At 47.6% G+C, this 12,654-nt stretch overlaps 1 long non-coding RNA gene across 1 annotated transcript; it reads left to right on the top strand.

The window, feature by feature from the left end:
* Positions 1–484: 484 nt before the first annotated feature.
* LOC149916192 (uncharacterized) lies at positions 485–6,378 on the top strand. Its single transcript, XR_016470675.1, has 3 exons — positions 485–703; positions 1,443–3,429; positions 3,859–6,378. It is a non-coding gene; the product is annotated as an uncharacterized LOC149916192 (long non-coding RNA).
* The last annotated feature ends 6,276 nt before the right edge of the window (positions 6,379–12,654 follow it).

Below are 12,654 nucleotides of genomic sequence, written 5' to 3'. Positions count from 1 at the left end.
GCTGGGAACTTTGGAGGAAATTCAGGTTGGATATTAGGAAAAATTTCTACTCAGAGTGGTCAGACGCTGGCACAGGCTGTCCAGGGGTGTCAGTTGTGTCACCATCCCTGGAGGTGTTCAAAGAACGTGGAGCTGTGGCACTGAGCAACGTGGTTATTAGGCATGGTGGGGGATGGGTTGGAATTGGACTTGATGCTCTTAGATGTCTTTTCCAGTCTTAATGATTCTGTGGTTTCTATGATTTTGGACCACGGCTGTAGGTCTCTGATTTATCTTGAGCTGTTGTAGGACATGGACTGAAGCTTGACATGTGAAAATCTGTGTCAGATCTGATGTCTGGGAGGGAGTGAGAATCTTGATTTGTCCATGTCCCCAGGGAGGATGTCTGTGACATGGGGCTGATGCTGCCCTTAGCAGCAGAACGCACTGTTCTGAAACACGTGGTACTAATGATTATACACGTCCACTTAATGTCATCTGCAGAGCCCAGTGTAGGCGTGGGGTTGCACAGACAGAGCCCTTTGTTCTGAAGGTTGACAAGCACATGGAGACCAGCTCTGACCTCAAGCTCAGGATGCCCAAAGGTTTCACGAGCACCCAAGGACAAAGGCTGGCAAGCGATGAAAGGACTTCTGCTCTCATTTACTGCACCGGTGTCCACAGAACTCTGTCAATGAGGATGGAAGCTGCACTCATCAATGAGGTGGGCACAGCACTCTTGACGTGGTGGGGTTCTCATCCAGCACTGGGTGGAATGCAGAGTTGATGACACTGATGGAGCTCTGCAACTTTGAGTATTTATGGTTTTGGTTTTTTTTGCACAGAGCTGTGCACGATGCACAATATTTCAGTTGTGCAAAGCGAGTTTCTACCAAGGGAGAATGGTAATCTGATAAACAGGGTTGGTGTGAGAGCCTGCTGGGAAGGGGAAGGCAGTGTGCTGAGGAAGCCCCATCGTAAGCATTTTTCCTGCCCTGGGATGACCAACGTACATCCTGAGAAAAGGGTGCTTGCATTGTGCGGCTGGCCGCTCTGCCCATCCTGCCAGGAACAATGGGGCGGCTCTTAAAAGAAGAAAAGGCATTTGTAGGGTTGTGGGAGAGAAGAGCAAGGAGCACTGGGGAGGATGGGGTAAGCAAGATGGGAGATGATGCAGGAGAAGCAGTGATGTGCCTCGGTGTAGTCCATGTTCTGCATTTCCCAGCTTTGTCAACCAGAAACATGGGATGAAGGTGATGAGTTGAATCCAACCTTCTGGGGTTGTTTAAAGCTTTCCCACCAGTTCTGGAGATGCTACTGGGGCTCTCTGTGGGGTGCCGGGTGGCAACAACCAAGATATTGAGGGCAGAGGTGGTATCTTGGTCAAGCGTCTCTTCCTAGCTGAGCTCTCATTCTTGCCTGTCCCTTATGTGCTTCAGTGCCTTTTCTTTCTGTTTCTGCAGCTGGGTTGAGATGTTTTGGGGCCATTCCTCTGGGAGCAGCCAAATTTTCCATCGATGGATGCTTTTTTGGAAAGCGTCTTTTTCTTCTTTTGGGAGCCCAAGAAGGTCTGGATTGGGAAAGTAAAGGCAAAAGGCAGCATTTTGAGTTTTAGATTTTCAAACAGACTCAATTAGGTACAAATTAATGTCATGACCCCTTTGTCATGCCTCAGCTCAGCCTGGCTGGGTGAATGCTACTCATGTACTTATGGGGTCAGGGATGCTGGAGGGGGAGAGCCCCAAGGAGCCCTTTGCCCAGGGTCTCAATTATTTGGGATTCTCTAAATCCCACCAGAGTTGACAAGGAGAATTTGAAAGGATATTGCCAAATTTTGCTGTCGCCATCAATTAGTCTTTATAGCTGGGGCTGGCATTCCTGACTTCCTGCAGTTCCCAGGAGCCTGAGGACTTAATGTCTCCCTTGGCTGTTGTGGTGGGGCTCATTAGCCCTGGTTGGGGCTAGGAGCCTGGCTTTCCCTCATTGGGGCTCAGAGTGCTGGAAGTAGCCCCAGAACTGCTGCCTGGAGATACTCTGGTCATACAAGCATTTCAAGAAGGGTTAGGAGTGAGCATACCCCAAAGTAAGCTTCATAGGGAAAAATGGAGCCATAAGCATAGGGCAAGGAAAGTAACCTGTTTGGGGAGCACCCACCAGCCCTAATGCTCCATCACTCAATTTACTTTACAACCCTGTATTCATTTCCTATTACCACACCATATCTCTGAGGCAGACAAGCAGGTTGATCATAGGATTCTACTATAATCCTTTTGCCTTGCAACACTGTTGGTTTTCAGTGCACAATTTCCTGTTTTTGAAGGGCTGAGTTTTTAGGAAGAAGTCCCAGTTTCATTGAAGATAGTGGCAAAACTCCTACAAACTTCCAGCAGCCAAAGCTGCCTCCCCAGAGTGCTGTTTTTCTCCAAAGTGATGAGCAGCCACAACTCAGCTTGACACTAATGGGAGCTGGGAGTCCCTGGCAGCTTCATAAAGTCAATAAACCAGCACCTAAAGCAGAGGTGTTTCATCCTTCCAATATTTTAAATAATTGTGGTTCCAGCCTGATGGACACAAGCCTGGGAAATGATGGGGTCTTGATTCTGCCTGGCTGGAAGGAAATTTGTATTTGGTGCAGGATAATGAATCAGCAGATGCTGTCTAGGTTCATCTTCAGCATTTCAGAGGCTGTTAGTTTCATGTTGATAAATCAGATGGCTGTTTTGCTTTGCAAAGCTGGTATCTTGCTTTTCACCCCCTTCTTCCCCCCCAGCAGTACAAATGGCTGCAAACTCAGCATGTTCCCATTGGCCTCAGCTTGCAGAGCAGGTGATGCTGTGGATTCAAGCTGCGAGTGGGTGTGAGTTACAACCTGACAATGCAGCTCCGCTCCCAACCTGCACCAGCAAAAAGTGAGAGCGTCTGCGTGAGTTTTGTCTCTGCTGGGAGACAGGTCGTGGTTTGAGAGAGATTTTCCAGACTCTGTTAAACTGCTTTCCAAGTGCATGGCGTGTTTCCTCAAGGCAACTGTAATGGGCTGTACTGAATAGCTGATGGTTTGAGATCGGTTCAGTACGGATGGGTTTAAGGCTGGTTCATTTCCAGGCAGCTGCATATTGTTGCAGTCTGCTAACGGTGTCACAAGAGCTACTTTTTTCCTTTTCTGGATCACAATAACCTCTTTAATTCCAGAGCAAGTCCTCCCTCTTCAGCATCCTAAAGAGCGCTCTGAGCACTGCCCCTCTGCAATTTCCCTTTCCCTCTTAACCTTGACCTGTAATACGCTGAAAGTTGTTATGGAGAACTACCTTGATCAGAAATGACATTACTAAAATGTAATGCTCAGCCAGATCCCACAAGAACCCAGCCATGGTAAAGATTCCCAGAGCCAACAGTTTGAATTATGGATCAACCCTGTCCTGGAACAGAGTGCACGGAGCCAACCGCTATGAGGTAGCAGCTATTAAGTTTTGTTTGCTTTCCTTCAGAGTGGCTGTACTTTTTTTTTTTTATTATTTTTTTAAAGAGTTTGTTCTCTCAACCCAGCTTGTGCCCCGGGCACTGTTTGCATGCAGCAGCTCCTCACTGCAAGGAGAATATGGATGCAAGGAGCATAAGATGCTCGCATTGCTGCAGTGCAAAAATCGAGTGCCTCAACTTAGCAGTGTTTTCAGAATTGCTTTTTTTTTTTTTTTTCCTTTTTCCCTTGAAATCTTGCTTATTCCTGGGAGCTGTTTTCTTCAGCCTTTTCCAGTCTGGGTGCCATATTCACAGGCTCCGTTAGAGGGAGATCCTTGACCCAGGAGGTTACAATGATCCTCTGACTATTCGAGTGTTTCTCCCACCCAACCAAGGAACATCTGTGTATGTTGAATCTTACAGGAGTTAACTTCTGGGAAGCCTGGAGCCTGCAAATTGAAACCACTTCAATGGGTTCTGTCTGAGACTTTTATTTACCCCAAACTCCAGTACAGAAATTGAGGTCCAAACTGCTCCTTCTGCGGCCAGTGAGAGCAGCAGACAGAGAATCCAAGCCTGAGCTTGTGCTCAACCTGAACTCCTCCAGCATGCATGAGTTGGCAGGGAATGAGCTGCTCTCCGTTTCTGGTCTTCCAGCTCTGGAATTCTTTTCGATCTCGGAGATAAGGAAAAAAAAAAATCTCCTAAACAGATGCGTCATGCCTGCTTTATTTTCCATTAAAACCAGAGGAGATGTTTAACTCTGTCCTATCGGGGTGTGGGCATGAATGAGCCGTGCTTCTTGAAGGCAAAATCAATCCCTTTAGCAGAGATATGTGGAGACTTTGGAGGATCCACCCCCGTAAACACCATCAGCTGTGGAAAAGCCATTCATTAGCAACCAGCAATAGTTTTTCTTTTCTCAGAAGAACAGTGCTATCTAAATAAGCTGCTTCCTGAGTTGTTTCTCAAAGTTACTGTTGGAGCTGAAGGCCAACTCTCCTCCCCCACGAGCGCAGCAGAAACAGAACTCTTGTGGAGGAAAAGCTGATCTGCCATCCAGCAGACTGTGCTGCTCTTTTGGAGCTCTTCCCATCTCTGGAGCCCCCAGGTCAATGTGTTCCCTGTTTGCTTTTCAACCCTTATCTCCAACAAAAAGGGCCCTTTTGGGACAGGCTGTTCGGGGAGGTGGTGGGGTCGTTGTCCCTGGTTGAGATTGGACTTGGAGATCTAAGAGGTCTTTTCCAACCTGAATGATTCTATCTATGATTCTGTGATTTCCTCTTGAGAGCATCAGTGCCCTAACACTCAGGGCTTATTTCTCCTCTGTGCTCTCTGTTTGGCCAAACCCAGGCCTGATATCCCATCTAACCCCCTTCAGCTTCCTCTTGTTGACTTCCCATGACCTCCTGCATCAACTGAGCCTTCCTCCTCCTTCAGCATCCTCAGCAGCCCTACCGCCCTCACCTCCTTCTCCTGCTGTCTTCAGCCATGAGAAGCTTCATCCCTTCGAGCTGTGCCCTCTGCTGTGTGTTACCAGCACTTACTGACACTGTAAAGCTCAGGAAGGCTTCCCTGCCCTCACCAACACGCTTCAGGAGGTGTTTGGGACAACATGTCAAAGCAGGAGGGACTTCCCAAGGAGAGGGCAGCCATAAGGACATGAGTATGTGATTCTGCGCTGCCTTCCAGGCAAGACCTGAAGCTGGGATATTAATTTTTAAGTGCTGTTAATGACTGTGCTGGCCTCCAAATGGTTGAATTCCAATGAGAATGCGTAGTTCTGGCTTTTCCTAAATGCCACCTATGAGCTCAGCTGGCTGTCGCAGCCCCTCCTGCTTTCCTGTCCAGCTGCTGTCCCATCCCAGCAGCTTTCTGCTGCTCTGAGCTGTCAGGATGGCGTTCCCAACTTCTGCTATTTCATATTTCTAATACAGTTAAGTTTTCAAGTCATACAGAAGAGAATCAGAGTGCTAATTGTATTCTCACCGGGTAGGACATGATAGGAAATAGCCACATTTGGCAGCAAGCACATTTATTCAGCTTTTGCTACAGAGCATCAAATGGATCCAAGACACAAATCCAAGCAGGAGAGGAATAGAATGTATTAGGTAAACCTCTGGACCACCAAGTGAAGAGGATTTAGTGTGTATAATAAACTGCCTGTGTATCATTTATCACAGCTCCGCAGTGATTGCCTGGGGGTGATGATGGACACCATAAGTTTTAAGAAATATAATGACGTGTCATGTAACAGACCGCAGGTGTCTGTGCAGGGAGCTGAGAGGAAATCAACCTGACAGCCCTGAAAACCCATCCTATGCAGGCATCTGCAGCAACCCAGCATGTACAGAGCATCCCCTGCTCCATCCTCCATCCCCACCCCCTTGGCAGGGCTCTGCTGAAAGGCCCCTTTTTCCTTCCCCCACTCCTAATGATCCCACCTCCTCCACAGCTGCTGTTTTCCTTTGGAAATGGGAACAGCTTGGGTGCATCTCTCTGGATTATTTGCTGGCTCTGTGCTTGCCTGGCTGCACGTGGTCTTTAGGGCATCTCCAAGGGATTGGATCCTTGTTGTCCCCTTGCACCTGGATGGGAAAGCCTTGCAAGAAGCCATGCGTTTTCCTCAAAAATCTCCCTCAGCCCAAACTGGGGGAACCATCCCCATGGAGATGAGCGTTCCAGCAGAGCCCCCTCCGTCCCACCTCTTGCTTATTGGAGAGCCCCTGACCTCTCCTGACAGGTTTCTCCATTGTCTGTCTGACCTCACCATTATAAAGCATTTCCTACTATTTAGCCCTGTGTTTTTCTTTCTTAATTTTAAGCCATTAGTCCTCGTTCTTCCCAAAATTTACTACTGAAAACGAGCCTGCCTCCTCCCTTCCTTTCAGCTGACAGATGGCTGCAGAGTGACCCTCTAGGATTTATATCTCCAGTGGTGAGGCTGTGCTGCTGTCCTATCTTAATCCCTCCAAGGCCATAGGAAAATAAAGCCGTTGTCTTTAAATCTGAATCTTTCACAACTCCTGCCTCCAAGCAGCACCTCGTCGGGCTTCAGCTCTATTTGCTTTCACAGCTTCATTGTAGAAACTCCAGGAATGAGCTTTCAAAGATGCTCAATTTTTCATGAGGGCTTTTAGAAACTTGTTGGGGTGCCTCATTCATTCATCATCTTTGTTTTTCTTATATTTATTATATTTCCTATGACTGTGATACAAATGACGTTCACTTCCTAGCCTGACAGAGGGAGAAAGTTGCTCTGTTGCTCTTCCTTTAACTTACAGCAGTCTTATTTTGTTGGTTTGTTTTTTTTTTTTTTTGGCTCAGTAATCTTGTTTGGATTTGCCAGTTGAATTTTTGAAAAAAGAATCCAAAATTCATCATTTGATGTGATGTTTAATAGAACTAATGCTCTTTTCTTCTGCTGATCTGGAATATTAAAATGATGTGAAATGGAACTTCCTAGAAAGAAAACTTTCTAGTCCTGAATTTCGATGTGTCCTTTTTTGGGTGATAGAACACCTTGGTGAATAGCTCCTCTCAGCTGCACCTGATGGCTCCCATCAAAGGAAATTACTGCAAGCACCCACCTTGCCAGGATTTTTTTTTTGCCTTAACATCTAAATCTACGCTGCTGGTGCTCACATAGCAAAGCCCCAGGCATTTTTCTGTGCTTTAGGAGGGGCACTGATGGCTCCCTCCTTTGGTCATAGCACAGGACTGGCGCAGCATTGAAGATGAAGTAGTTGCTGCATGGAGCAGCTTGGTTGTCGCCACAGGAGGCATGGTTTCCACTATCATTCCCAGCCAAAATGCAGCACCCTGGTCCTGCCATGCCTCAAGGAATGCACAAAGACCCTGTTTGAATGGAAGGTGTTGGAGATGTTTGTACATGATGGACCCAACTGAGTCAGCACTGTCATGGATCCTTCTTGGATACTGGGGTGGGAAAACTCATCTCTTGTGCTCCTTCTGGCCTCAGTTATCTGCAATAAAGGGAACACTCCTCTGTTCTGACCACGGATGAAGAGCTAACAGTAGAAGATAGCCTTAAGCCTTGGAGAAAATGTGCGTGGATGGGTGTTTGGTGTGATTTTGGCACGAGTGGCTGCTTCCTCAGGCTCTGTCCTTCCTGCAGAGCTTCTCCCTGGGTTTCTTCCAGGGTTGTTCCAACCTCCCACCCCCAAGAGGTGTTTCCTCTCCTGTGTCACTCGTGAGGAGTGGCAAGGGAGAAGGAGATGGGCTTTGAAAAGAGCCAAAGATGAACAGGCTACTTGGGAGGCTGGAAATCAGGGCGTTGGGTCTGGTCACAAAACACACAGTATTTTCTCTTAAATGTAGATGCTAAGGATTTAATGGAAAGAAAGGTCAGGCTTTGACCTGACCATTGAGCAGAGTGATAGGGATGGCTCCTCCGTGTCCTCAATGAGGTTTTGTTAGTCTGAAGTTCAGTCCCGGCGTCGGGTGATGCATTTTCCAGGGAAGCTAATGGATGTGCTTGCAGTGCGCCGGAGTGGTTGGCGGGGGTGGGAGTGGTGACTCTCTCGTGAGAGACAAATGACTTCCTCTTGACAAGCAGCTATGTTTTAACTCAGAAAATGATGGATGAGACCCAAGTAAAGACTTGCACAGGCAAACTAACGTGCAAACGTCGCATTGTCAGGGATCCAAAACCAAAACAAATTAAAAGCCCAAAACCACAATGGAAAAAAATGAAACCTCGCCACGATGATGGGCAGGAATCTAAAGTGGGCCATGGAGAAACACTTTGGGTCCAGCAGAACGCATCCCCCACCACCCAAGATGGATTCCTCTCCTGAAGAGCCCCATTCCCATTAAACCAAAGCCTTCCTGTGGCACGGGGAATGCAGCCTTATCCTTCCGCCCCGCTGCGGTCCCTCCCAGGCCATTGTTTGGATTTTCCTTGGCATCCCTCAGCAGAACTTGGCCACCATGTTTTGCCAAATGTTTCCTTCACATTTTTCTTCTGTGCTTACCTTTACAGAAGAAAAAAAAAAAAAAAAAAGTTCTTTCATTGTTATTTCTTCTTTTTCATATGTATGTATAAATACTTGGCAAGTGCTGGGCATGGTGGCTGCACCCAAGTTCCTGTTGTTCCTTTGGGCACTTGTGTATCTTATCTTACATCTGGGAACCCAGATTCAGACTCTAGACTCACTGCCCTGAGTATGGTGTGACTGTGGATGGAAAAGATGGGTTCTGCTCCAAAGAGCTGCAACTAAAGCCCAGAGGTCTCCCATCTGGAGATCAAAAGATGGAGGGTGGGGGCAAAGCCCTATTGCCCTTTTCACGGACTTAGCTAAAGCAAGAGTAATTTTGCACGTGTAGGAAAGAGAATAGCTTCAGAGTCCTCACTTATTGTTAAGATTTTTATGGCTTTTAATGTTTCATTTAACTCTTCATTACTTCTAACGTCTTTAAAACAATGTCTGAGAAAAAGCCCTGCTTTACTTAGCATGTGGTCCCTCCACTGCATCAAGAATTTGCTTGAACTGAGACCGTATGGGGAGTCTGGGGAGTGCACCACAGACCGTGCAGGACTCTGAGCATCCTGCAGAGGAATGAGGGCAATCAATGTCTGCAGTTCCCTCATCCCTTCCTCAGCCTTCCCCTCTGCAGCCCCAGATAAACCCTGGATGTTTATAGACCTCAACACAATGGTTCCCATCAGGGCCAGGCGATGCAGGGATACGTAAGCCGCCTGGCTGGCTCTTCTTTGATATTGGAAAACTTCCATGCTTCAGATCCTGTTGTCAGCTGCAGATCTCCTTATCGTTTCACTACTGAGGATCCAGTGATTTGACCTATTTTTACTGAGGGTTTTATTTATTCCGGCGGTCAAGAGTAAATAAGTACGTTGCCTTCTGTAACAGAGTTCAAGCTCGTTGTGTTGTTTAATCCTGGAAAGCGTCCTGCCTGCCTGCTCCAAGTGCAGCGCTGCCTGCTTGCTTCCAGAATTAATTGCTGATCTTATTGATCGCAAGCAGGATGGATGAGACTGCAAGTTATTTTCCTGCTCGGCTGTTAAGTGTCAGCTTTGCAAGGAAAAGGCGAATTGCAGTGCCGAAGCTGTAGACTTGATTTATGGATATGAAGAAATTTATAGCGATTTTGTTTTATTGCGTTCGTTCCTCTCTGCTCCTCCTTCAGCTTTTGGCTGAGGGATGGGGAGGCAGCAGAAATCAAACCGCCCCACTGGGGCTGCCAGCGTTGGTCAAAGGCTGTGGTTGGGGCTTCCATTGCCCAGAGTGAGGTTTGCACGATGAGCAAGGGAGCACCCAGCTTCTCGTGCATGGGAAGCCATCACCCAGGACACCTAACAATAAAGACCACGTTTATTTTAATCACCTGCCAACCCAACTTTTGGAAAGCTTGGCTCCTTTTGAAAGCTTGTCAGCAGCTTATCTCCCTCCTGCCAATCTGCGGAGTGTGGCTGGGCTGACAGCTCCATGCACAGCTGTCTCCTGTCTGCTGTTATCTGCAGCTGGGTACAGCCGAGCTGCCCAACACGCATCTCACCCACAGCTGCCCTCCCAGCGACCTGCAAGGACCCATGAAACCCACAAAGCATCCCCCTGCCGAGCCACCTGTGTGCTCAGCCAGGCTCCTCCCAACTGCATTTCTCTCTAAAAGCCCAGATTAGTCTAAAATTCTGCTGGAGATACAGCCTAGCCCCTTATCTGCAGCAGCATCCAGCCCCCGAGCTGGGTAGGCTGTACAATGGGCAGTTACTGCTGCTTGCCCACATCCATCACTGCTGAGCTTCAGGGAATGAAAGAGATAAATCTGGTGGGGCAAAGGGTGGGAGGCACCCGAATTCTTCCCTCCTTCTCCTTGTGTGTCCATCAGCCTGCTTCCAAGGCAGCCCCTTTCTATCCTGATGGATTCCTCTTTCTTACCTGATGGATTCCTGGTCTTTCTGAGCATCATTTTGATATATTTTTTTTTTTCTTTCTGTTTCCCTTGCATAAAGCTCTGTGCAATGTGGCAGTTAGACAGCCAAGCTGGTTTTCAGATCAAGGTGTTCCATGGCAGAAGTTTTCCTTTAGAAATTCTTCGAGGCAGACATTAATTCCTGTAGTTTTGAGGGAAGCCAAGTGCACACCATGGGAGGGCTGTTGCAAGCTCAGGTTGGTTATTGGGAAACATTTCTTCTCCAAAAGAGTGGTGATGCACACAGGTATGGGCTGCCCAGACAGGAGAGGGAATCACTGTCCCTGGGGGTGTTCAAGGAACGTGGATGTGGCACTGAGGGACATGGGCAGCGGGCACAGTGGGGTGGGTTGGGCTTGGGGATCTTGGAGATCTCTTCCAACCTTAATGATTCCACGTTTCTTTGCTTCTATGATTCAAATAGTGATGCTTCTGGCTTGGAAAAGCCAAATTTACTTTGAGCTGGTAGGAAAGGAAGCAGATTTAAAATAGAAACTGCTAGCTCAACACTAAGCTCAGCAAACCCAGTCTGTGCCAGCATGAGATGCAGTCAAATAAGACAGATGTTTTGGTTCAGTGACATAGGAATTCTTGGAGACAATCCTGCGCTGGGACAGCCCTAAAACATGCTGCAGTGACCACGTCTGGGATCTGTGGATCTGTTCCCCAGCTGGTATAATAAAAGATGGGAGGTGACATCCCCATGTCCCCAGCTTGCAGCACCCAGGGCCATGTTAGGCACAGCACATCGCACGGGTGCTCTCCTCCAGCTGCTAATGTGACCTGCAGATTCTGCATCTTTATCAATAAACAACAGCAGGCAATATTAAAGCCAGCTGAGCTGTGTCACAGGGGTTATCAGGGGACAGACAGTAGTTCCTTCAGCCAGAACAGCAAAGGTCTCCGGGTTAAAAGCCAAGGGTCAGCACCGCCACTGCCTCATGTGGCATGGATTAAATCAGAAATTATCTTGAGTGGCATTACTGCAAACTAGCCAGAGCATTAATCTGGAACCTCGGCTGCTCCAAGCATAAATCACTGCCTGGATGCTGGGCTGGGGGCTGCTGTGCCCCTCCTGTATGCAGCACACAGCTCTGCTCCCAGTCACAGTAAATCCAAGCTGGGAAACTGAACTGAGATCCAGCACTTGGGGAAAAAGTGATGTTGGTTGTTTTTTTTTCACCAAATTGTGCTTTTCAATGCACTGTTGGTAACCAAGCTCAGCCCTGCAGCTCTTTGAAAGCCCAGAAAGCTCTCAGCAAGCTCACAGAAATCAAAGCCAGCCTCAATCTCTCCCGAATTCACAGCTCTTCACCTTCACTCGGGAGATTAATCACGGCAGAGACACCCCTGCATTGTATTTAATCACCGTCTCAAAGTTTGATAACTTAATTTTGACAGTCGTGCATGGCAGCTCAGAGCATTTTTGCTTCTCTAAACTTTCACTTGCTCACAGCTCCTGCTTTAATTCATGGCATTACGGGTGAGATGACTGCATTTTAGCTGTATATTTCCTGGATAGATGACTGAAACGGACAGATCCGTTTTTAAAAAAAGATTCATGGAATCGTAAGGTTGCTAATGTTGGAAAAGACCACGAAGGTCATCACATCAACTCATCACCACCACGCTCAATAAACTGCCTCTGAACTGACTGCATCGTGTATGATTTTGCTCTCTGTTTCCAAGAAGCGAGCTGATTTGGGCTTCGTTTGCAGCAGGGATGGAAGCCTGAGCCCTGTGGGATGAGGTGTAACGTTCTCATGCTGTTTCCAAAGAGCTCCAGATGAGGGCAGCAAAAAGTAAAACTCTGCCAAAAAGTAAATCTCGGCTACGTATCTCTTATGTATCTATCCCTTGGAATGAGATGTACAAGCAATTTGCTGGAAAGCTCAGGTGCGTTTCTTAAAAATGAGATAAAAAGTAATTATTGCTTCCTTAAAAGGGGAGGGGAAAAAAAAATATCCTGTATTTAAAGTAAAAGCAGAGAGATGTGATAAAAAGGACGCTCTGGGATGGATGGATGGATGTGCCGTGCGGGTGGAGGGTGCTGAAAGGGCACTTGAAGCTCCCTGGGAGCTATCAGGTGCTGTGAGGGTGTAATGACCCCCAGGGGAAGCAGCTTTCCTCAGCTCCCTGCCTTGCAGTACTTTCCCAACCCTGCTGTGGGTAGGATAAGACCGTGGAAATACAGGCTATTATCCCCCCAGGAGGCCTGGGTGCCTGCTCTGGACACGTGCTTTGCTTACCACGTAGATATTGATA

The sequence above is a fragment of the Phasianus colchicus genome, chromosome 13 (genome assembly GCF_987193195.1).
Source record: "Phasianus colchicus chromosome 13, bPhaCol1.hap1.1, whole genome shotgun sequence".
Taxonomy (NCBI): domain Eukaryota; kingdom Metazoa; phylum Chordata; class Aves; order Galliformes; family Phasianidae; genus Phasianus; species Phasianus colchicus.
Note: the sequence above shows the minus strand (reverse complement) of the source record. Positions and strands in the feature narration are given on the sequence as shown.